Source organism: Notamacropus eugenii, chromosome 4, assembly GCF_028372415.1.
Source record: "Notamacropus eugenii isolate mMacEug1 chromosome 4, mMacEug1.pri_v2, whole genome shotgun sequence".
Lineage (NCBI taxonomy): Eukaryota > Metazoa > Chordata > Mammalia > Diprotodontia > Macropodidae > Notamacropus > Notamacropus eugenii.
In genome coordinates, this window is record NC_092875.1 from 421,252,297 (window position 1) to 421,274,683 (window position 22,387).

The 22,387-nt window shown below is 38.8% G+C and overlaps 1 protein-coding gene across 3 annotated transcripts in view; it reads left to right on the plus strand.

The window, feature by feature from the left end:
- FYB1 (FYN binding protein 1) overlaps positions 1 to 22,387 on the plus strand; it is a 195,285-nt gene that overhangs the window by 49,979 nt on the left and 122,919 nt on the right. The window lies entirely within an intron of this gene.

Consider the following 22,387-nt stretch of genomic DNA (forward strand, 5'->3'; position numbering starts at 1 on the left):
CCACCCAAAGCCAGAGTTCTTTTCGCTATACCAGGCTGCCTCTCAAGGCCCTATTTAATTTTCTACTTGTTAATAAAGCTTTTCCATACTACTCCAATCCACAGTGACCTCACTCCTCTCTAAGTTTATATTATTTGTCAGCCCGGCCCTATTCATTTATGTGCTCTGTGCTGTTGTCTCATAGTACTATTTAACTTTTTTTTCCTTTTACGCCTTGTTTACTCAATTAGATCATAAACTTTCTGGGTTTAGATATAATCTCTTACATTCCTAAGATATGCCTACTACAGTACCTAACACAATTCAATGCTTTATACACAGTAAACACTGAATAAATGCTTGGTTGATAATCCCTTTTCCTCATCACCATCATTATGTAATATTCAAAGGCCTTTATGTATCTCTATACTACTGTTTTCTCTATTAAAAAAAAAAAAGGCCATGTACACATGATTGTCCTGTCCTCTCTGGAGCCACTCTCCCAATCTACATTTGTCTGTGAGGTTTGAGATTCCCAGAGGCCAGCTGATTACTATTCTCAGTGAAGGACCAAGTTTTTGATACTATGTATCCTGAGCTTCCACCAGGCTCCACTTGCCTCAATTATCTTTTATCAAAGATACTAACAAAACAGGTACAGCAAGAATAGTTGCTACAAAACATCCCCCAAAAGTTCAAGGTACACTCTCCCACAAATATACACAGAGAATGTATGTATATTTCATCAGGCAACTTGCAAGTTGCTAGGCAATTAGTGAAAAAGGAGAATGGGTAAACTCTAAAAGGAGACTTTTGATCACAGGCTATAGGGAGGGACACAAGAAAGTCAAACTTTAGGGCTTCAGAAAGCAAAGAGACAGTTGAGAAGCAGTACCAAGACTAAAAAGTTGGGGTAAGTGTGGTTGGAGATCTCTCCCCCTTAGCTACTAGCCCCCCAATCCCTTGACACCAGGGAATCTAATAAAATTAAACTTAGAATTTGAAGAGCCAAGTTTTAAGTCCCTACTCTGCCATTAACTAGCTATATAAGTTGGGGCAATACTCTGAGCCTCAGTTTCCTCATTTCTAAAATGGAAATAATTACATGGATTGTGAGGGAAGCTAATCTGGTCAGATGGCATTTGAATTTTGTAAGAGAAACGTTTTTGTCAATTAGAGATCCATTTTGACTGAGAGTGGGGAAGGAACTCGTTTATCAAGTACAGACTGATTTTGGTTGAGTGTGGGAAAGACTTTTTAAAAGGTCCCTGGGCACTTTGCTTGCCAAGTCGGATGTTCCACTTTTAAAATACGCTGTCGCCTGCTAAAATGTTAATAACCCTGAGGAAGGTGATATTCACTTAGATCTTTTGTCAGTGTGAATTGCTTTATCTGAATTTTTTCTAATAGTAGATTTTGATGGGAGATGGAGAAGATAGAGGGGAGAAAGAACTGAACCCCTCTTGGGGATAAAGTAAGATGCTGAGAATTTTAAAAGTGCATCTCAGCTCCAAGTTCAGGGACTCCTGAAAGGAGAAGTTATGTGACAACGTCAGAAAAGGGTATTTTGTACCCTTGGCAAGATTTGAAAATTGCTTCCTAGGATCATACAAATGAGACGTAGATTAGACCTTAGAGATGTTCTAGGTTACTGCCTTCATTTTACAAAGCAGGAAACTTGACACCAAGAGAAGTTAAATGACTTGACCAGAGACATACAGCTAGTATTCAGCAGAGTCAGAATTCAAAACCATGTCCTCTGACTCAAAATCAAGTGCTCTTTTCACAATGACATTCTATCTGGTTCAAATATCTGCCTATATTTGAAAACTACCCCCAGGTATTGTTACTGTCCATAGAAGGCTTTAAGTCTTTGCTATAACACTTTCAACTTAATACAAAATAAGTGTCTACCTGCCATAGAGGATGAAATTTTCTGAAATTAAGGATATATGCATTTATGAAAAGTCATATTAGAATTTTCTTTATGACATCCCTCCTCCAAATGCTGTACCCTAGGTAGGTATTCATCTTGCCTATCCGTAATCACAGCTCTGGCTTATGGGATGCTAGAAACCAAAGTCTTCTACTTTGTCCTTTTTCCTAGGTTTTTCTTTTACTTTAAAGAAAAACTAACCCCTAATTTGCTCTGTAATATCAAATGCCTATCTTTTCAATGCCAACTTTTTTTGTTGTTTTCATATGAAATGAGATCTGTAACTCCACTGTCTCTAAAGGACTTAAGCATTACACAGAGAGCAATGGAAAGATTAGCAGGCTGTAGGAAAAAAACAAACAAACAAACAATGAGGAACACAGATGAACAGGAGTAAAGGCTGATATTAAAAAAAAAAAATTGTGACAAAAAGAGGAAGACCTCGAGCACAATGGGTGGATTCCATCTGGTGAACTTTTGGGAGGCCACGAATACCAATTGTACTACTGGGGGAGAAACCTCAGTTTCCTCTAGAACCCTAAAAGGAGAAATTGGCAGCTACCAACTGGTGACCCCCAGTTCAAATAGGAATTGAGAGGGTGAGCCCAGAACCTCCACTAAAGATGATAGGTAACTAGAAAGATAGAGTCAGTGGGCATTTGCTGAGTGCCTACTATGTGCCAGTCACTGCACTAAGTTCTGGGGATACAAATACAAGTAAACAAAACAGTTCCTTCCCTCAAGGAGCTTATATTCTAATGATGGAAGACCACCTATAAAGAGATTTTAGAGCAGGGAGGGTTATACATGTCTAGCACACAGTAAGTATGCATGGTAGGAGATGACTAGGAAATAATGAGACCTGGCTCTGAGCAAGATAAGATGGAAGCTCATCTATCAGAGATGGGGAAATAGAGGTGGAGTCCAAGGTTCAGTGTGGGGAGGGGGAGGAAATGAAGATGATGTAGAGTGTAGACAGATAAACAAAGCATTTAAGTTCATCCAATCCAGTCCAATCTTGCTGGTACTTATTAAGCTTCTGTTTTGTTCTAGGCCGTATGCAAGGCCTGGGATACAAAGAAAAAAAATATTGTAAAATAGGCCCTGTCCTCAAAGAACATTCTACTTGGGAAATACAGCATAAAAATAAATCAGTATATTCGTGATCACTTGAAGAAAAAATGAGCACTAACAACCAGGAGGGTCAGGAAAGGTTTCTCTTTCTTTGGCTCTTACATTTTTTTTTTTCATTTGAGAGACACTGTGGTATAATGACTAAAGAGCCAAACAGCAGCTAGGTGGTGCAGTGGATAGAGCACCAGTGCAGGAGTCAGGAGGACCTGAGTTCAAATTTCACCTCAGACACTTGACACTCACTCACTGTGTGACCTTGGGTAAGTCACTTAACCCCAATTGCCTCATCCTGGGTCATCTCCAGTCATTCTAAGGAATATCAGGTCTCTGGTTTCAGATGGCTCTGGAGGAGAAGTGAGGCTGGTGACCTACATAGCCCTCCCTTACTCAAAACAAAGTCAGGTGCAGGTCATATCATTACTTCTCTGCTGTCATGGTCTTCTTCAGCAACGAAGGACGAACACAGAGCCAACTTCAGAGCCAAAAGACTTGGGTTCAAGTCCTACCTTTGACACATGTTGGCTGTATAATTCCCAACCCCCTCAAGTCAGCTTCATGGTACCTAAGACTGACCTTTAAGGCTATAAGTTGAAGAAAAAGTGCCAATTTGCCTTGGCAGAGGAAGGTTAGAGAGTTCTCCAGATGAAATCACAGGTCCTATCCTTCTCCCTTTTTAAATTTGGTTAGTGGAAGAATTGAAAAGCACAAGAACACAAACGAGTGAATTCTTATAGTAGATTTTCTTTAGAAAATAAGATTCTAAACTTCTTGTTATTTATCTTCATCAGGATGGTGTCTTAACCAGATCATAGTGTCTTAACGAGATCATAGAGTAGTCCTGGGCCATCACCAGCTGTCTTGACTGTTGTTTTCCCACTGGACTTTGATGACTCTTGGAAGGGAGGGCAAGGCTGGATGACTTTGTGTAGTTCTGCCTCACTTACATCCAATTCATGCACAAATCCAGCTATCACTCTGTAATGTCATTGGTCCTCTTTGAAAATGTACAAGCAACAACAGAGTTACAGCTGGAAGTAATCTCAAAGACATCTACTCCAACTCTCCCCCACCCCTTTCATTTTAGAGATGAGGAAACTGAAGCCAGTAGGTGAGAAACAACTTGACTGTCATCACACAGGTAGCAATAGATAATTTACATAGTTCTTCAAGGTTGGCTAAGTGCGTTACATTTGCTATCTCATTTGATCTTCCCAACAACCCTATGAGAAAGATGCTATTATTAGTAAGTGGCCAAGTCAGGATTCAAACCCAGGTCTTTTGACTTCAAAACCATGGTTCTTTCCATTGCATTATGCTGCCTCTAGAAATCAGTATTTGTGATACTGATGCTTTTTGTTGTTCAGTGTGTCCAATTTTTTGTGACCTCATTGAGGTTTTCTTGGCAAATATACTGGAGTGGTTTTCCATTTTCTTCTCCAGCTTATTTTACAGATAAGGAAACTGAGGCAAACAGGGTTAAGTGACTTGGCCAGAGTCACACAACTAGTAAGTGTCTGAGGTCAGATTTGAACTCAGAAAGATGAGTCTTCCTGACTTGAGACCCCAGTACTTTATCCACTGCACCACTAGCTGCCCCCAGCACTATTTGCTAATTGATAATGATAGTATCAGTAATGCTAAAAACAGTGTTCCAATAGGAGTAAGAATAGATGTTTTAGTATCAAGGCACTGAGCGGAGAAGATGCCCATTTCCTCTCTGTGGACCTGAACATGTATATTAAGCAAGTATTTCCCAATCCAAACTATAACTAGCAAATTCTCTACCACTGACCTTCTTGTCCTTCCTCATTGTGTGCGAGTCAGAGAACTAGAAGAAGAAAACCTGGGGTGAGGGGAGAAGACTGAGAAAGCAACACAACTTCTCATAGGTTTTAAGAAGTAAGAATTTGGGGTGATAAAGGGTTGCAAACCAGGAAAAACTGCAGAATGATAAAAATTTGACATAGGTTAAATGGAAATACTGAATTAGACTGAGCAGATCCATAAGAGGAAAGGAATGGGAATATATTTCAGACAGAGTTTCTCAAATTGGACAGCAGGAACTGTGCAATAATTTGGTTGTGTCATGAATATAGAAACTATGACACCCTGAAAAGTTTTTTGATGGTGATTATGGGAAATTGAGGGGTTTTCTCCATCTCCCCAGAAACTATCTCCTTCCTATATACCCTCTCATTTCCTCATATTACAGATATAGCGATAGACAATGAAGCCCTGTGTCCTGATTCAAAAAGAGGACCTTTCTTTGTAATAGCCCATCATTTGTTTATGACTTTTCATGAAAATTTTGTTTAAAGCCCTAGACCTTGGATAAGGAGCCAGACCCACTGAAGAGCTGGTTAGTTGTGACTCAGAAAGTGTTGCTTATTCCAAGACCTAATATTTGAATGAAATAACAAAGACATTTGCATTTTATTGTTTGGGTTTTATATGTACTTTGTTGTGAAATTTTACTATGGAGTTCTGAAGTGTGATCGTATTTTTTTAAATGATCTTTTAGTAAGATAATTTAAATATGATCTTTAAAGAAGAGCATGTTTTTTAATGGTCACCTTGGTATTTTAGTAAAGAGAGTCAGAAGACCTGGGTTCAAATTCCTTTTCTGATCCTGTCTATGTGACCTTGGATAAATCATTTCACCTCTCAGTGCCTTAGTTTTCTCATCTGTACAATGACAGAGTTGGACTAGATATCTCTGAAGTTCCTTTCAGCTCTAGATCTCTGCCCCCATCATCCTTTGACCTCTTCTGGACACAGGCATCAGGGATTGCCTTCCCACTTTAGATTGTTTCCAAAATTATCTCCTTAAGGAATTAATGCGCACCCTGCAAAATACCCTGTTTATCACTCCTTTCTTTTCCTTTCTAATAAGAGAAGGAAAAAAAAGACTATTTCTATCTGGCCCAAGAAACAATTGGCATCTTCTTTACCTGAAATTGATTTAGAAGGATAAAGTTTCATCAGTCTCTCTGGTTGTATCCTTCCATTGTTACCCCTGTCATCTTCATTCTCTTACTCCAAGGTATTTTATTTTTGACCCTGTACCTTCTCTTTGTGTGAGTTAAAATGGACCAAAGTAAAAGAGCTATTCCTTTGTACGTTCCTAGTCTATCTGAATCACTTGTGAAACTTTCTCAAATCCCCAGGTTACAGCTACAGATGGGTACACATGGATAAACTCTTTAGGACACAACCTGAGGAGGAAGAGGAGTCAGTGATCATTCTTTGGATAAGCTGGCTGGCAAACCAGCAGGCATATCTGATTGGTTTTCCTTGTCTTATGTCAAAGGCAAGGAGATGCTCAGTTTTGGCTATCAAACAAATAGGGAATATAAGCATGGAAGCATGGAAGGAGTATGGCAAAGGGTGGGGGGGGGTAGTAGTGTTGAACAGGAACAGGGGGCTTGGACCAGAACAGAAGCAGTCTGCCTCAAGTGAACCCCAACACTTTAGGTGTTTTATGGACTATCAAATAATGACATGAGATAAGAAACAAAGAGGAAATGTGAATTCTTTAGACTAAAAATATTTCAAAGACAATAAGAATCTTCATCATTATGTTGTTTCTCTCTGCAAGTTCTTTGAAGGAGAGGGATTAGTTTCTACCTTGTTATCCTCAGCACCTCATACAATACCCAGTGAAAGGCAGATTCTAAAAAAAATGCTTATTGTATAAAGGATGGAACATAATGTTACAATAAAATAGAAACATTCTTAACCATATAATTTCTTCCTTTGGGGAAAATATATTTGTATCAGAAAAATAATAATGGGCAGGAACGACAGATATTAATGCTCTATAGTTTCTGTGCCCTCAATAAGAACAGTTGAGAAATTAATCACTTTTCCATTTATGTTGAAAATAGATTTTTAACTAGACATGCATGGCTCATATCCTGTTCTTAAAAGCTTTTAAATTTGTTATGATGTCAATCTATACATCCATTTGTAGCTTAAGTGAGCACTTAAAAACATCTTATTTATTCTTAATTCTCATATATATTTCTCACCCTGATACTAGGTCTTTCTCACAGTTCTATAAATTACAACCAATATTTTTATCCTTCTTGATGATCTGCTAAACTGTGTACATCAGCATGGCCAGGTAATGAAGGAAATTGGCAGACTCTGTCTTAGATTTGATTCAATTGAATTCAGTTCAACAAACATTTATTAAGGACCTACTCTACACCAGGTGCTCTGCTAGGTGCTAGGAAAACAGACAAGAATGAAATGGCCCCTGCCCTTAAGAAACTTATATTTTATTCATTTCAAAACATTCCTCCACTATGACAATATAATTATCTGGAAACCAATGTGCATCAGCCAGAGAAAATTGAAGTCCAAGTTCACTTTAAACTAAGAACCATAGTCCTTAGAAATTCTTGCTTGTTTTCAAGCAGTTTTCATTTCAAGTCCTTAATTTACTACAAGGGCATAGGGGATGCCTCAGTTTGAATGAAAAATGGTGTGTTGATTGCGTGGGCCCCCTCACCTTCAAACCAGGACTCAAAATCAATTCTCTACCAAGGGATGATGAACTAGGGCCAGGTCAGGTTTAAAAGGTTTATTTATTCCCAAGGTTAGACATGAGAGAATCTTATATTCTATCAGATCCACATGCTTTGTGGTTGTGTTAGCAGAAGCATCGAGGCTGAATTGACACTTTCTAGTTCCCCTTTTCCTCCTTTCTTGCCTAATATCCTGAGCACATAAAAGAATTTTTGTTCTTTTTTTTTTTTTTACTGAGTCTGTTTTAGAATTTGGGGGCAGGGGAGGAACTATTAAACTCTTCCCTGGACAAGCCTTTGCCAGAAGTAAGAATTTACATTTCCTTGTACATGGAATGTACATAAAAAACAGCTACCAGAGCCAGAATGAAGGGTGGGACATTACCCTGGCCCCAGAAGGGATGCACCAAGGGCTGCTTTATTCCTAGTTAGAAACAAAAAAAGCATTGCAGTGTTTTGCAGGATGCAGATAACTTCCATACTGTGCTCTTCCTTGAAAATTATCTAAATATCCAAAGAAAGGAAATCTATACATAGAACAATTACTTCATCACCATTTTACATGTAGATTTACTTAATGAAATAAAATGGCCCACAGAAAGAAAATTTTAAAAACCACATTTCTACACAGTGTTCTGTGAGAAAGAATTTAGTTCCAATTCCTTAGAACAGGATTCCCCAACCCTTTTTATTTCCTCAGACTCTCCAAGGCCATATGATACAGTGGAAGGAGCAAGGGATTTGGAGTTAGTGACCCTGGGTTCAAATCCTGACTTTGTTAGTTATCTTAGGTTAGTCACATCCTTTCTATTCTCTATGGGCCCCGTTTCTTTTGTAAAATTGGGGGTGGGGCAAATAAATTATTTCTAATATCCCTTTCAGCTCTCAAGCCTATGATCCTGTGACCATACCTGCAAATGTAGATAAGGATAAATTTAATAGGGATGGAGTTATGGCTTAGAAAACAATCCATAATCTACTCTTCCTGTTAGGACTCCTGCCTTAGTGCATCGTTGTGTCCCCTCTTTGTCTTCTGTCTCAACAATATGAGAACTCTTACTAAAAAAGTTCCTTTTCCTTTTTGGCCAGTAGTCCCTGATATATATTTCATTAAAAACCTAGAAAACAGCCAGTTTCTAACACAGGTACAAGTAAACATGATTTATTATTCTCGTGTTCCTCCTCAGTGGCTCAGGGAAAAGATTGGGTACGTGTATATACAAACACAGGTGAGTATTTGAACTAGTCAGAGAACATTCAGTCTCCTGGACCAACATTTAGATGCTGATATATAACCCCACATAAATAACTATGCATATACATATACATATGTATTCACACAGATATATATGTAAATGTACATATGTGTATGCATGTATATATGTGACAGGGTCTAAATATCATACCTCCTTTGAAATAGGTATGTAAGTTTGAAGTATTTGCATAGTTTGATTCCTTTCCTCCTGTAACTTGCGTGTGGAGGGAGAATTTTTTTTATGTCATTTTTTGATATGGTTCCTACTCAGTGTTAACAATAATAACATTTGACATTTAAATAGTGTTTTGAAAGTGCCTTTTTTTGTACATTATCTCATGTAAACCTCATGACAGCCCTGCGAGGCAAGTACTTACTGATATTATCCCCATTTTATGCAAGAGGTCCACAAATGAACAATGAGAAAATGTCAGAGGTAGGAGGTGAATCCAGAACTTCCTGACACCAAGTCTAGTACTATCCATTAGACTCTTCTGCCTCTCCAAATAAATATGTAAACAAATGAATAAGTAAATAAATAACTGAATGATTACATCTTAGCCACCACACACACTCCACAAATAATGAAGGAAGTGCAGTGTATTCAAAGGACAGGTCAGAAACAAGTCTTGTGTTTGAAAGATAACATGTCCATGAAATTTTGATCTCCCTATTTCAAAATATCAGCTCAGCTGAACTTCTTTCATGCCATTTTCAATGATTTATTTATCAATGCATGGACTGCAGGACTCTACCTTGTCTTTTCCCTGAAACTAGGGGGCTTCTTAAAAACATAACAGTGTTAAAAACACTTGGCTACAGTGACACCTAGTGGCAAATCCTCTGGATCATGGATTTTGAGTTGAAGGAGTCCTTAGAGATCTTCTCTACATCTTTGACTTTACAGAGGAGGAAAACATGAAAGTGCAAAAGGTCCTTCCTGACTCAAGCTTAGGTCATACACACAAGTAGAAAGTGGCAGCGCCAGAAAGAGAACCCAGGCCCTCTAACTCCAAATCCAGAATCTTCCCTCCATACCAGCCTCCTTCAGACTTGCCCTCTCTGTGTCTGCCAGTTCTGCATGCTGTTAAATAGGGGATCTGTGAGAAGAATCCAGTGTTTGAAGGGTTTTCCCATTATAAATTAAAACTGAAATTGTTCCCTCCAATCTTGCCAATAGCCTCTTAATTTCTATACTCAACAGTCTTTTCTCAGTCTTCATTGGCCTTGATCTTTCTGTTCTTTCCATGCTAATATTCCCTATTTCTGGATGTGTGTTCGTGTCGTTGCCAAAGAAGACCATGCCATCAGAGAAATAATGACATGACTTGCACTTGACTTTGTTTTGAGTGAGGGAGGGCTGTGCAGGTCACCAGCCTCACTTCTCCAGAGTCATCTGAATCCAGTGACCAGATATTCATCAGGATGATTGGAGATGACCCAGGATGAGGCAATTGGGGATAAGTGACTTGCCCAAGGTCACACAGCTATTGAGTGTCAAGAGTCTGAGGTGAGATTTGAATTCAGATCCTCCTGACTCCTGCACTAGTGCTCTGTCCACTGCACCACCGAACTACCCCTATTTCTGGATATATTCTTATCCTTTGACTTTCATGACACTGGTTATCTTGACCTCTTAGAAAAATTGGCATCCTTCAAGATCAGTTCACATACCATTTTCTGATTTCCCCACCACCATCACCAATTGTCAATGTTCTCTTCCTTTTCAAATTACTTTATATTTGCTTTACTCACTTACATGCTGTGTTCCCTAATAGGAGGTAAGATCTTTGAGGGTAGGAATATTTTTTTTCTATTTTTGTGTCTATCGTGCTGGCACATAACAGACATTCAAAAAATGTTTGCTGATTGATTGCCTTGAATGAAGAATTAGACTTCTTCAGCTTGACCCTAGAGAGAGTAATTGGAAATAATTGGTAAAAGTTGGTTTGATGTAAGAAAAAACATCTTAGCTGTTAGAACTATACCCCAGTTGAATGAAAAGTAAGTTCTCCAACACTGAAGGTCTCAAGTAAAGGTGAGGTGACCATTTGTTCAGGATATTGTAGAGGGAATGTTGGTCAAGTTGGGAGGAGATGGCCTTCAAGCTCCCCTCTAGTTCTGAGATTTGTATTTAATGGGTTCTATATCAACAACGTATAGAGTACACCCAAGCCACCTAGAGGCAGGTAGGTAGTATAGTAGATAGAATGTTGGGTCTGGAGTCAGGAAAACCTGAGTTCAAATCCAAATTCAGACACTTACTACCAGTGTGATCCTAAACAAGTCACTTAACCTCTGTTTGCTTCAGTTTCCCCAACTGTAAAATGGGGATGATAATAGCACCTACCTCTCAGGGTTCTTGTGAAGATCAAGTAAGATGATATTTATAAAACCCTTAGTACAGTTGCTGTCATAATAGGCACTTAATAAATGTTTGTTTTCTTGCTTCCTTCTTCCATGCTAGAAGAAACAAAGTTTTGAAGGAAGAAAAGGATTAGTTTCTAAGGTATTTCAAAGAGAAGATATCTAAAGGGGGGGGGGAGGGAATGATGATATCATTAACCCCCTCTCCCTTCTTTAAAAAAAAAAGTGACCTATCAACTCTTATGCCCACTCAGGATCATCAGATTGGAGATTGAAAATTGAATGGAAACTCAAAGGTCATCTCATCTAACCCTCTCAATATTTGACAGGTGAGGGAAAGCTAAGTTAGGAGGACCTGAACTCAAATCTGACCTCCAATACTTACTAGCTGCATGCTCCTGGGCAAGTCATTTAACCCCAATTGCCTCAAAAAAAATTCATATATATATATATATATATATATACATACACACATATACACATACATACACATATACATATATACACATACATATTTATATTCAAAAGGTGCAGAATTTGAAGACCAGAGCCAGCATTCAAATTCAGGTCTTATAATTCCAAATCCAAAGCTCTCTCCATTGTACCAAGCATTCTAGTCACCATAAAATCTTTATGAAAATGGTATACAAATCATTCATATCAAGAGTATCCTTCAAAAAATATCTGAGAAGGAAACGGGGAAGTTTTTGGGTTTTGGGGGTTTTTTTGCAAATGATGCAGTCTCAGTCAATAAACATTTATTAAGTACCTTTTATGTGGCAGGCATTATGCTAAGTGCTAGGATTCAAAGAAATGGCAAAAAAAAATAGTCCACAAAGACTGAATCTCTGTAATCACAAAATGGCCTCGAAACTGAAGAAGGTACACAAGCTCCTGCTTTATGTACTGTTTGTTGATTAAACAGACATAACATTTGACTCTGAACAAAGTGTAACTTTGAAGGCCCTCCATGAAATACCTCCCTGAAACATAAACCCATCTTTTTAACTATAAAATTTTTCCAGTGATAGTCTTCACTTATGAATCATGGAATATCATAATCTGTGAAGAATCAAAATTGCAGTACCCCCAAAGACCAATGGAGTTTTAAATAGGTTACAGTACATTGGCAACAATTGGCTTACAAGAAAAGGTGTACAAGATCTCATCAGAGAAATATGACTGGGAAAGGAAATGGATGGTCGTGATGATTGAAGGATAATGGATGGAGAGCACCTGTGTTGCACTGGCACCCATACAACCTTAAGGATCCAGGGGAAGTGTACACTATAGTATATCGTTCATGGAAGATTTATGGTGGTAATGGATTCTAGAAAGAAGGAAGTGGGGGGCAGGGAGGAAGGAAGGATGGGAAGAAGGTAAGAAGAAAGATAGGAAGGAAGGAAGGAAGGAAGGAAGGAAGGAAGGAAGGAAGGAAGGAAGGAAGGAAGGAAGGAAGGAAGGAAGGAAGCACTTGCTATGTGCCAGACACTGCGCTAAATAATATTTAATGATTCTCATATCCCCATTTTATAGTTAAAGAAACTGAGGCAAACAGAGGTTAAGTGATTTACCCAGTCACACAGCTAGTCTGAGGCTGAATTTGAATTCAGCTCTTCCTGACTCCATGGTGGCACCTAGCTCCCTCCTCACAGGATGAAAATATATCATTGGATGGAGTATCTAAATGGATAAAATCATCACTTCATTGAAGTATACAGACATACTTCTCCAGCCAGGTATCTCCCATATACAGGTTGAATTCTCAAGATGTAACTGCAGAGATAATTTTATTGAATAATCCTCTGATTATCACTGCCAGGTGAGGCATATTTGCTAGTATTATATGCCACTTTTATGGAGGATATCCCAAAAAGAATGCAAATGGAAGAAGGATTCAACATGAGCTCTTTCCAATGCCCTTACTTGTAGATGCTGATATATTATGCTGATATTAACAAGTCTCACTTAGCCCAACAGAGTTTTTTGATGAAAGAACTAGTCACACAAAAGAGATAGACCTAGTGAACTATGTAGGAAAAAAAGTTGATGACAAATGTATACTGCCTAGATTATGACATGCTATTAAATTGGCAACCCACTAAGTTAATTCATCACTACCGATATCTTGGATATGCACTGCTGATATACAAAGACCTGAGTCCAGAATAGTATAGGAGGAAAAGAAATGGCTGGATTGCATTGAAGAAATTATTCAATACTTTCAAAAATTCTCAGCTGCTCCCTAAAACAAAATAAAACAAAAATCTTTTTAAGACCAATATTCTCCTGATAATACAATATATCTCCAAATTGTAGAATATGATGATTTCCAAACAGTCAAAATTACAAGTGACCCAGTGAGTAATAGGGAGATGCTGACAAGTATAAAGAGGCTGCCACATATTTCCAAAGTATACTTGAACAAAAGGAGTGACATCAATGTTCAAGAAATAGTATGATTAGAAAAGGAAGGAAGGCAGCCATGTATCACAAATGTGGGACAGCAGACCAACAGTTCAAATGCTGCACTGATACCCACCAAGAGGAAAGTCCTCTGAAATCTGAGTAGAGGGTCTGTGGGATTTCTCCAAAGACACAAGCACATATCTCACAGAGTAGGGCAGTATATATGTCTTGATCTCTCTATTGGAGAGTGGCCACATTGAGGAGATCACAGACCCATTAAAGTTTTAAAGCATAATTGGGTCTCTGAATTCATTTTCCATCTCATTCTTGCATGTTTTGTTTTGGCTCCCTCAGAGTAGCAAGTGTACTTTGTGCTTGGTACTGGAGAAATGTTCAGTCTTTTCTTAAAAGTTGCCATTTATTTCACTTGTCAAAGTTATTTAAAATCATATTTTAACTTTTTCAAGGATTCAAGTTAGGTTTATCAGCAAAATCCAAAACTTGTGTTATGTGGTTCAATGGGAAAAGGGCTGGATTTAGAAATAGAAAACCCAGATTCAAATTCTGATCCTGTTACCTCAGGAAATTCATTTCACCTTTCTAGGTCTCAGTTTTATCAATGCCACTAGAAACAGAGAAACTGCACCTAATATAAATCCATTTCCCATACTTCGAATTTCTAAATGAAAATACTCTGACACTATCTATATATGGGCAAAATAATGGTGTTTTGAGATGGAAAGGAGCTAAATGTTCTTTTCTAGTTCTTTGTTTTAGCTCCCATTTTATTCAGTAAGTATGAAACTGATACCTACAGGATGGAGAGTTTAATATGCCCTTAAAAAATTGAAGACAAAAAGTCTCTGCAAGCATGGCTAAGACTTTGAAAAATTGGTCATTTGAGGTGTTTGTATAAGATGGCCTCCAAAGTCCTTATTGTTGTTGTTTCAGTCATGCCCAACTCTTCATGATACCATTTGGGTATTTTTTGTTTGTTTGTTTGTTTTTGTTTTTTTAACCTTTGTATTTAAATGTATTTATTTAAGTTTTCAACATCCATTTCCACAAGATTTTGGGTTCCAAATTTTCTCCCCATTTCTCCCCTCCCCCACCCCAAAACGCCGGGCATTCTAATTACCCTTATCACCAATCTGCCCTCCCTTCTAACATCCCTCTCTTCCCTTATCCCCATCTTCTCTTTTGTCCTGTAGGGCAAGATAAATTTCTATACCCCTTTACCTGTATATCTTATTTCCTAGTTGCAAGAACAATATTCAACAGTTGCTCCTACAACTTTGAGTTCCAACTTCTCTTCATCCCTCCTTCCCCACCCATTCCCTTTGGGAAGGCAAGCAATTCAATATAGGCCATATCTGTGTAGTTTTACAAATGACTTCCATAATAGACATGTTGTGTAAGACTAATTATATTTCCCTCCATCCTATCCTGCCCCCTGTTTCTTCTATTCTCTCTTTTCATCCTATCCCTCCCCAAGAGTATTCCCTCCTCCCACTGCCCTCCTTTCCATTATTCCCCCCACCCTGCTTATCCCCTTCTCTCCCACTTTTCTGTATTGTAAGATAGGTTTTCATACCAAAATGAGTGTGCATTTTATTCCTTCCTTTAGTCAAATGTGACGAGAGCAAGCTTCATATTTTTTCTCTCACCACCCCCCTTTTACCCTCCACTGAAAAGTCTTTTGCTCTTTTAAGAGAGATAATTTGCCCCATTCCATTTCTCCCTTTCTCCTCCCAATATATCTCTCACTGCTTAATTTCATTATTTTAAGATATGATCCCACCCTATTCAATTCACCCTGTGCTCTCTGTCTCTGTGTGTGTGTGTGTGTGTGTGTGTGTGTGTAATCCCACCCACTACCCAGATACTGAAAAAAGTTTCAAGACTTACAAATATTATCTTTCCATTTGGAAATGTAAATAGTTCAACTTTAGTAAGTCCCTTATGACTTCTCTTTGCTGCTTACCTTTTCATGCTTCTCTTGATTCTTGTGTTTGAAAGTCAAATTTTCTTTTCAGCTCTGGTCTTTTCATCAAGAATGCTTGAAAGTCCTCTATTTCATTGAAAGACCATTTTTTTCCCCTGAAGTATTATACTCAGTTTTTCTGAGTAGGTGATTCTTGGTTTTAGTCCTAGTTCCTTTGACTTCTGGAATATCCTATTCCATACCCTTCTATCCCTTAATGTAGAAGCTGCTAGATCTTGTGTTATCATGATTGTATTTCCACAATATTTGAATTGTTTCTTTCTAGCTGCTTGCAATATTTTCTCCTTGACCAGGGAACTCTGGAACTTGGCCACAATGTTCCTAGGAGTTTCTCTTTTTGGATCTCTTTCAGGAGGTGATCAGTGGGTTCTTTCAATATTTATTTTTCCCCCTGGTTCTAGAATATCAGGGCAGTTTTCCTTGATAATTTCATGAAAGATGATGAATAGGCTCTTTTTTTGATCAGGGTTTTCAGGTAGTCCCATAATTTTTATATTGTCTCTCCTGGATCTATTTTCCAGGTCAGTTGTTTTTCCAATGAGATATTTCACATTATCTTCCATTTTTTCATTCTTTTTGTTTTGTTCTGTGATTTCTTGGTTTCTCATAAAGTCATTAGCCTCCATCTGTTCCATTCTAATTTTGAAAGAACTATTTTCTTCAGTGAGCTTTTGAACCTCCTTTTCCATTTGACTAATTCTGCTTTTTAAAGCATTCTTCTCCTCATTGGTTTTTTGGACCTCCTTTGCCAATTGAGTTAGCCTATTTTTAAAAGTGTTATTTTCTTCAGCATTTTTGGGGTCTCCTTTAGCAAGGTGGTGACTTGCTTTTCATGCTTTTCTTGCATCTCTCTCATTTCTCTTCCCAATTTTTCCTCTACCTCTCTTACTTGATTTTCAAAATCCTTTTTGAGCTCTTCCATGGCCTAAGACCACTGAATATTTATTTTGGATGTTTTGGATACAGAAGCCTTGACTTTTATGTCTTTCCTTGATGGTAAGCATTGTTCTTCCTCATCTGAAAGGATGGGAGAAGATATCTGTTCACCAAGAAAGTAACTTTCTATAGTCTTATTTTTTTTCCCTTTTTTGGGCATTTTCCCAACCAGTTACTTGACTTTTGGGTCCTTTGTCAAGAGTAGGGTATACTCTGGGGACCTGTAAGATCTCAGTTCCTCCAAGGTGGCACAATCAAGCGTGTACTGGTCTGGGCGGAGGAAGGGATTTTTGTGCCCAGAATCTTAGCAGTCACCTCTCCACAGCCACCTGGCCTCCAGTTCTGCCAAGTCAGCACTGGGGGCTGATTTTCAGATAAGCTGGATGGGAGGGCCGCCATTCAGTGTAAGACAAAGACCCACTCTCCCAGGGCCTCCACACAGGGCCAAGGCAAGACTCAGCTCCTCTGTGCCCCCAGGGTTTTTACGCTCCAACAGTGGATACTGCTGCTGTGCCTGCCCATGTGGCTTCTGGGGCGGCTGCCTAAGGCCAGAGCTATGGAAGGCCCTTCTCCCTTCCTTGCCAGCTGAAAAAACCCCATCACTGACTTTTGGCTCCTGTGGGTTGAGGGATCTGAGGACCCGCTGCTGCAACTGGAGATTCCCCCCTGAGGTGTCCTCCTCCCAGAGTCTCATTGCCACATGCAGCCAAGGCTGGGCTAGGCTCTGCGCTCCACTCCACATCCTGTGCAACCAACATTTCCTGCAGGCCTTTCAGGTCACCTTGGGCTGGAAATCTCCTCCACTCTGTTGTTCTCCACTTCTGCTGTTCCAAATTTGTTGAGAGTCTCTCTCTACAGGTATTTTATGGGCTGTATGGGGGAGCCTCCGTATTTGTGTCTTTCTACTTTGCCATCTTGGCTCTACCGCATTTGGGGCTTTCTTGGCAAAGATAATGGAGTGGTTTGCCATTTTCTTCTGTAGTTCATTTTACAGATAGGGAAACTGAGGCCAGCAGGGTTAAGTGAGTTGCCCAGGGTCACACATCTAGTAAGTGTCAGAGGCTGAATTTAAGCTCAGAGAGACAAGTCTTCCTGACTCCAGGCCTGGCACTTTATCCAATGCACCACCTAGTCGCCCTAAAAATAGTTGCAAAAAATTTTAGTTCCTTATTCATTTTTCAGTCATGCTCAATACTTTGTGACCCCATTTGGGGTTTTCTTGGCAAAGATACTGGAGTGGCTTGCTATTTCCTTCTGCAGTTCATTTTATACATGAGGAAACTGAGGCAAACATGGTTGAGTGACTTCCTTGACCAAGGTCCTATAGCTAGTAAGTATCTGAGGCCAGATTTAAACTCAGGTCTTCCTGACTCCAGGCCAGGTACTTTATCCACTGTACCACCTAGCTGCCCCCAAAGTCCCTACAGATCTAAATTTATAATCCCATAATCTTATTATTCCAAAAACAAAAAAAGAAAGAACACTGTTCCCAAAAGTTCAGCCTAAAGCCATTGATTATTGATCTTTGGAAAGGGCTAATTATTGCACTAATTATTACTTCTTTAGTATGGTCTTTGAACACTAGAGATTTTTTTAAGTTGTGGCCATCTTTACAGAAAAAAAAAAACCTCTCCCTATATTTTTAAGAGTATATAGATGCTCTAGTTAAATTGCTCTAGTTATCAATTTCCTCCCTGCTGATCAAAACAGGACCTTAAACAAAAGGTTAGAAAAGATAAAAGCATTCTTAAAACGTTTTGGTTCTCTTTCTCCCTTCCATAGCATCATTCTTTTGTATGTATACCACATCAGAGTATCTTTATTCAGAAATCCATACTATGGGAAAATGATTGAAAATGGCTATCAATATTTCCCCTGCTTCTCACCACATGGAAGAAATCATTTTATTTTTGTGTTTTGCTTTTAATATAAAGTTGCCTTTGGTATTCTCCAAATGGAACATAGTTTCATAACAAGCTCTTTCCTTTTTCCTCCTCGTACTTGATTTGCTCAATCATTATCTGAGTTATGGACCATGGCCGGTATTAGCCATTTGTCAGAACTGTTGATTATTCTTCAGAAAATGGAGGAAGCAACAAGGGGAACTGCTATTCTAGAGTGAGTGTCACAATGAATGAGGAACTGACTGACAAGTAGAAATAATGGAAACTTTGGAAGGAAGTTCCCAGGCCATCAGAAATGAGAGATAGGGAGGGTAATGCCAGGCACAGTCTGACATCTGCTATAGACTTGAGAAATAGATTTCAAAGAGTTTAGAAAAAAGGTAGATAGGATCAGGCAGTCTGTAAGGAGACAGAAGGAGGATTAAAATAGGGAGAACATTCTGGCAAGTGGTACAATGTTAATGGAAGGCAAAACTATTCAAATACAATCTTGGTTCTCTTTTCTCTGCCAAGGAAAATTTTCATATTGAAACAACAGCAAAAAAAATATTCATTGTTTTGAAACACAAACACAAAATAAACAGGTAGATGGTAAGAGAGTACCTTACTTTCTCTCCATGTGTTCAAGTCCTAGGGTCTGGGTGAACTGTGTACAGGTTACTAAATGTATTTTCATACAAGATTACTGAACTGCTATCAGTGATCTAAAAAAAATGATGAATATCAACCAAATCACAGAAGTTTTGTCATTTCTTAGAAAAGTAAATGATGATGTATAGAATCCATCAGATCTTATATTCCTCTGATATTGCTTTAAGAACCTAGGCTCATCTAAATGCCATGACAAGACATCTAAGGAGGATTTTTGTGCAGACTATAAAATACTAATAATTTTTATGCAACCAACCATATAGGGCTGTTGTGAAGAAATCACTTTGTAAACCTTGTAGTGTTGTGTAAACATGAGTTAATGTAATACCTAGACTTAAATATGAGGGAAATAATATAGTATAATTGAGTTTCAGCAAAGAATTTGAAAGAGTATCTCAGGTCTTCCTCAAGGACATGATGGGTCACTATGGACTTATTGATAGGAGAATTGGGGAAATTTGAAATTAGTTTGACAACTGGAACCAAACAGCATTGATTCATAGAATCATGTCAATGCAGAAGGAAGTCACTTCTGAAGAGCTAAAGGATTCTGTTTCTGGCCCTGCTCTGTTAACCTTTTTTATTGGACGGAAGCATAAATGGTATGGCGTGGTACGAAACGGGAAGGGACAGTTGATATATTGCCCAGTAGTCTCAGCATCCCAAGATGCTGATAAACTGTTTGATTATTGCTAGTTGTGTGAGATTCAATTAGGATTAAAATTAATTAATTTAGACAAAAGTCCATATGGGTTCAAGAACATCAGTTGTACTTGTTCTGGATGGAGGGAAGTATGGCTAGGCCATATTTCATCTTCAGGAAATTAACAGGACCAGAATGCAAGAAGGTGATGGTGTATATGTGGATATGACGCAAAGGTAAGTTTGTAGAGTGTAGCAAAAAACTTGCTGGAGAAAGTAGGAAGCTAGAAGGAACAAAGATGAATGTAATTTTATATTACTATTGAAATAGGAGATTCTCTTAATAAATACAGAATTACATCTGAAATAGCTATTAGAAGTGTAGAGAACACAATCAATGGTCTAATTTTCCCCTAAAGAAAGTGATGAAAACCTTGTTTTATATGGTCACTAAAAATTTCTTTCCCTTTTGAAAAATTAGATAACATTTTCCTTTCTCCAATATGTGACCAAAGACCTTCAATGGCTCTCCCTTACCTGAAGTTCAAATTCCTTTGCCTAGCATTCAGCAACCTCCATTCATGGTCTTAAGCAGAAGCTACCTTTCCAGCCCTATCCTATAAAATTCTCCCTCAGGGTCTCTATGTTCCAGTTCTATAGGATTCCTGGACTTTCCAGTGATGCCACATCCTTTCCTTTCCCTCACATTTATCATATAAAATATAAGCTCCTGGAAGAGAGAAACTGGTTTTGTTGTTTGTTTGTTTCATTTTTGTGGGCCCAGCCTAGCCTAGCACATGTTTGGCATTTTATAAATACTATTTGAAATGAATTTAATTTATATGAAAAAATGTGGGTATTTTAGTGATGACAAGCTCTCTACACATCAATAACATGACATGAGAGCAAATAATAGTAATATGCTCTCAGGTTGCATTGTTAGAAGCTTAGTGTCCAGAGTTAGCTAAGTCACAGCCCCACCATAGTTGACCCTAATGTGGTATTGTATTCAGCTGTGACATCCTTCTTCAAACATGTTGGCCAGTTTCATAGTATGGCCAGAATAGATCGCTTAGGATGGGGAAAGACCTCAAAACAGGACTCTGAGGAATTTGAGGGGTTTTTATCCTGGAGAAGGGAAGGTCTCTTTTGGACATGATAATTGGTTTTAAATATTTGAAGGGTCATAGTGTAAAAGCGACATTAGAATTGTTTTTCTTGGCCCCTGAAAGAAAAAATAGGACCAGGGGGTAGGAGATGCAGAAAGCTGAAAACCATCTGGTTAGAAGGAAATATTTCCTAACAGTTAGAGCTGCCCAAAAATTGAACAAGCTATCTTGGATAGGTAGGGACTTCTCAGTCACCTGAGATCAAATGAACCCTGGATAGCTAGTATGGGATGCTACAGAAAGGATTTCTGCTCAGGTACGGACTGACCTAGATGATCTTAGAGAGTTCTTCCTGCTCAGAGATTCTGTTATATGATTACTGCAATCAGAGCCATTTCCAAGTTATCTAGGTTGGTTGTCCTTTGTTCTCCAAGAGGACCAAAATGACATCACTATGCCCAAGTCAAGTTCCAGTGTATCTGACCAATAAGAGCTCGGAATGCTCTACCATAGGTGGGCACGTGAACCTTTGAGTTGGTTCTCTACATTTGTGCAACTCAAGTGTCTTTTGAGCTACCTTAATAGTGCTTTGCTCTTAAAGAACAGCACCTTTTCTCAGCACCATGCTGAGTGGTCTTGTGCCAGTGTCTCCCACGTGACACAGTCAATTCCAAAGTCCTTGAGAGATCTTGACAGCGTCCTAATATCGCTTCTTCTGACCACCATGTGAACGCTTGCCTTGCATGAGTTATCTAGGCAAACTGCCCCTCCAACCTCTGGACTATGAACACTTTCACCTAACCTCACCCCTCCTCATCCCCCAACTCACCTTCTAGCAGGACAATGTCAGGGAGTAGCCATTAAATAATGAATAAACTAAGACTTCTCATATCCTCCAGTGCAGGATGGAGAACTTTCTAAGGGACATTCTGCCTCCTGCTAGGGACAGACCTATACAATATGCAAAATAAGGAAGCTGGATTAGATAATTGATCTCTCTCCAAAGTTCTGCCCAGCTCGAACATTATGACTGTGATTCTGACCCATTGCCTTTCAAGTAGTTCCTACCATGTGTGAGATTACATGGATGGTGTTTCCCCAGAGTTCATGCAGGTATTTCAGGGACCACATGTTAGAAGAGAGGGACTTTGAAAAACTGTACTTCAGGGTTTGAAACTTATATCTACATTTCGAATAAGCAGCAACTGCTGAGAACCAGCACCTGTCGACTTAAAGTCGTTACCTTTGCTAATCTCCTGCAAACTATCATCTGCCCCTAATAATACATCATCAACTGAACATGAACATCAATAAAAGTATATATGAGGGGCTCAAAAAAAGGAATAAGAGAAAGTCGAGGTCACTCCTGTCCTGAGATCTTAATCTAGGTAAAACAAAAATTTATGCACATGATGAAAATAAGCCACCACATGCTCTCTCCTTCCTGCCTTACTATACATTTGGTTTCTAGTAGTCACGAATTGGTCCCTCTGTCATTGTCAAAGCTACTTTAAGCCAAGAGAAGACG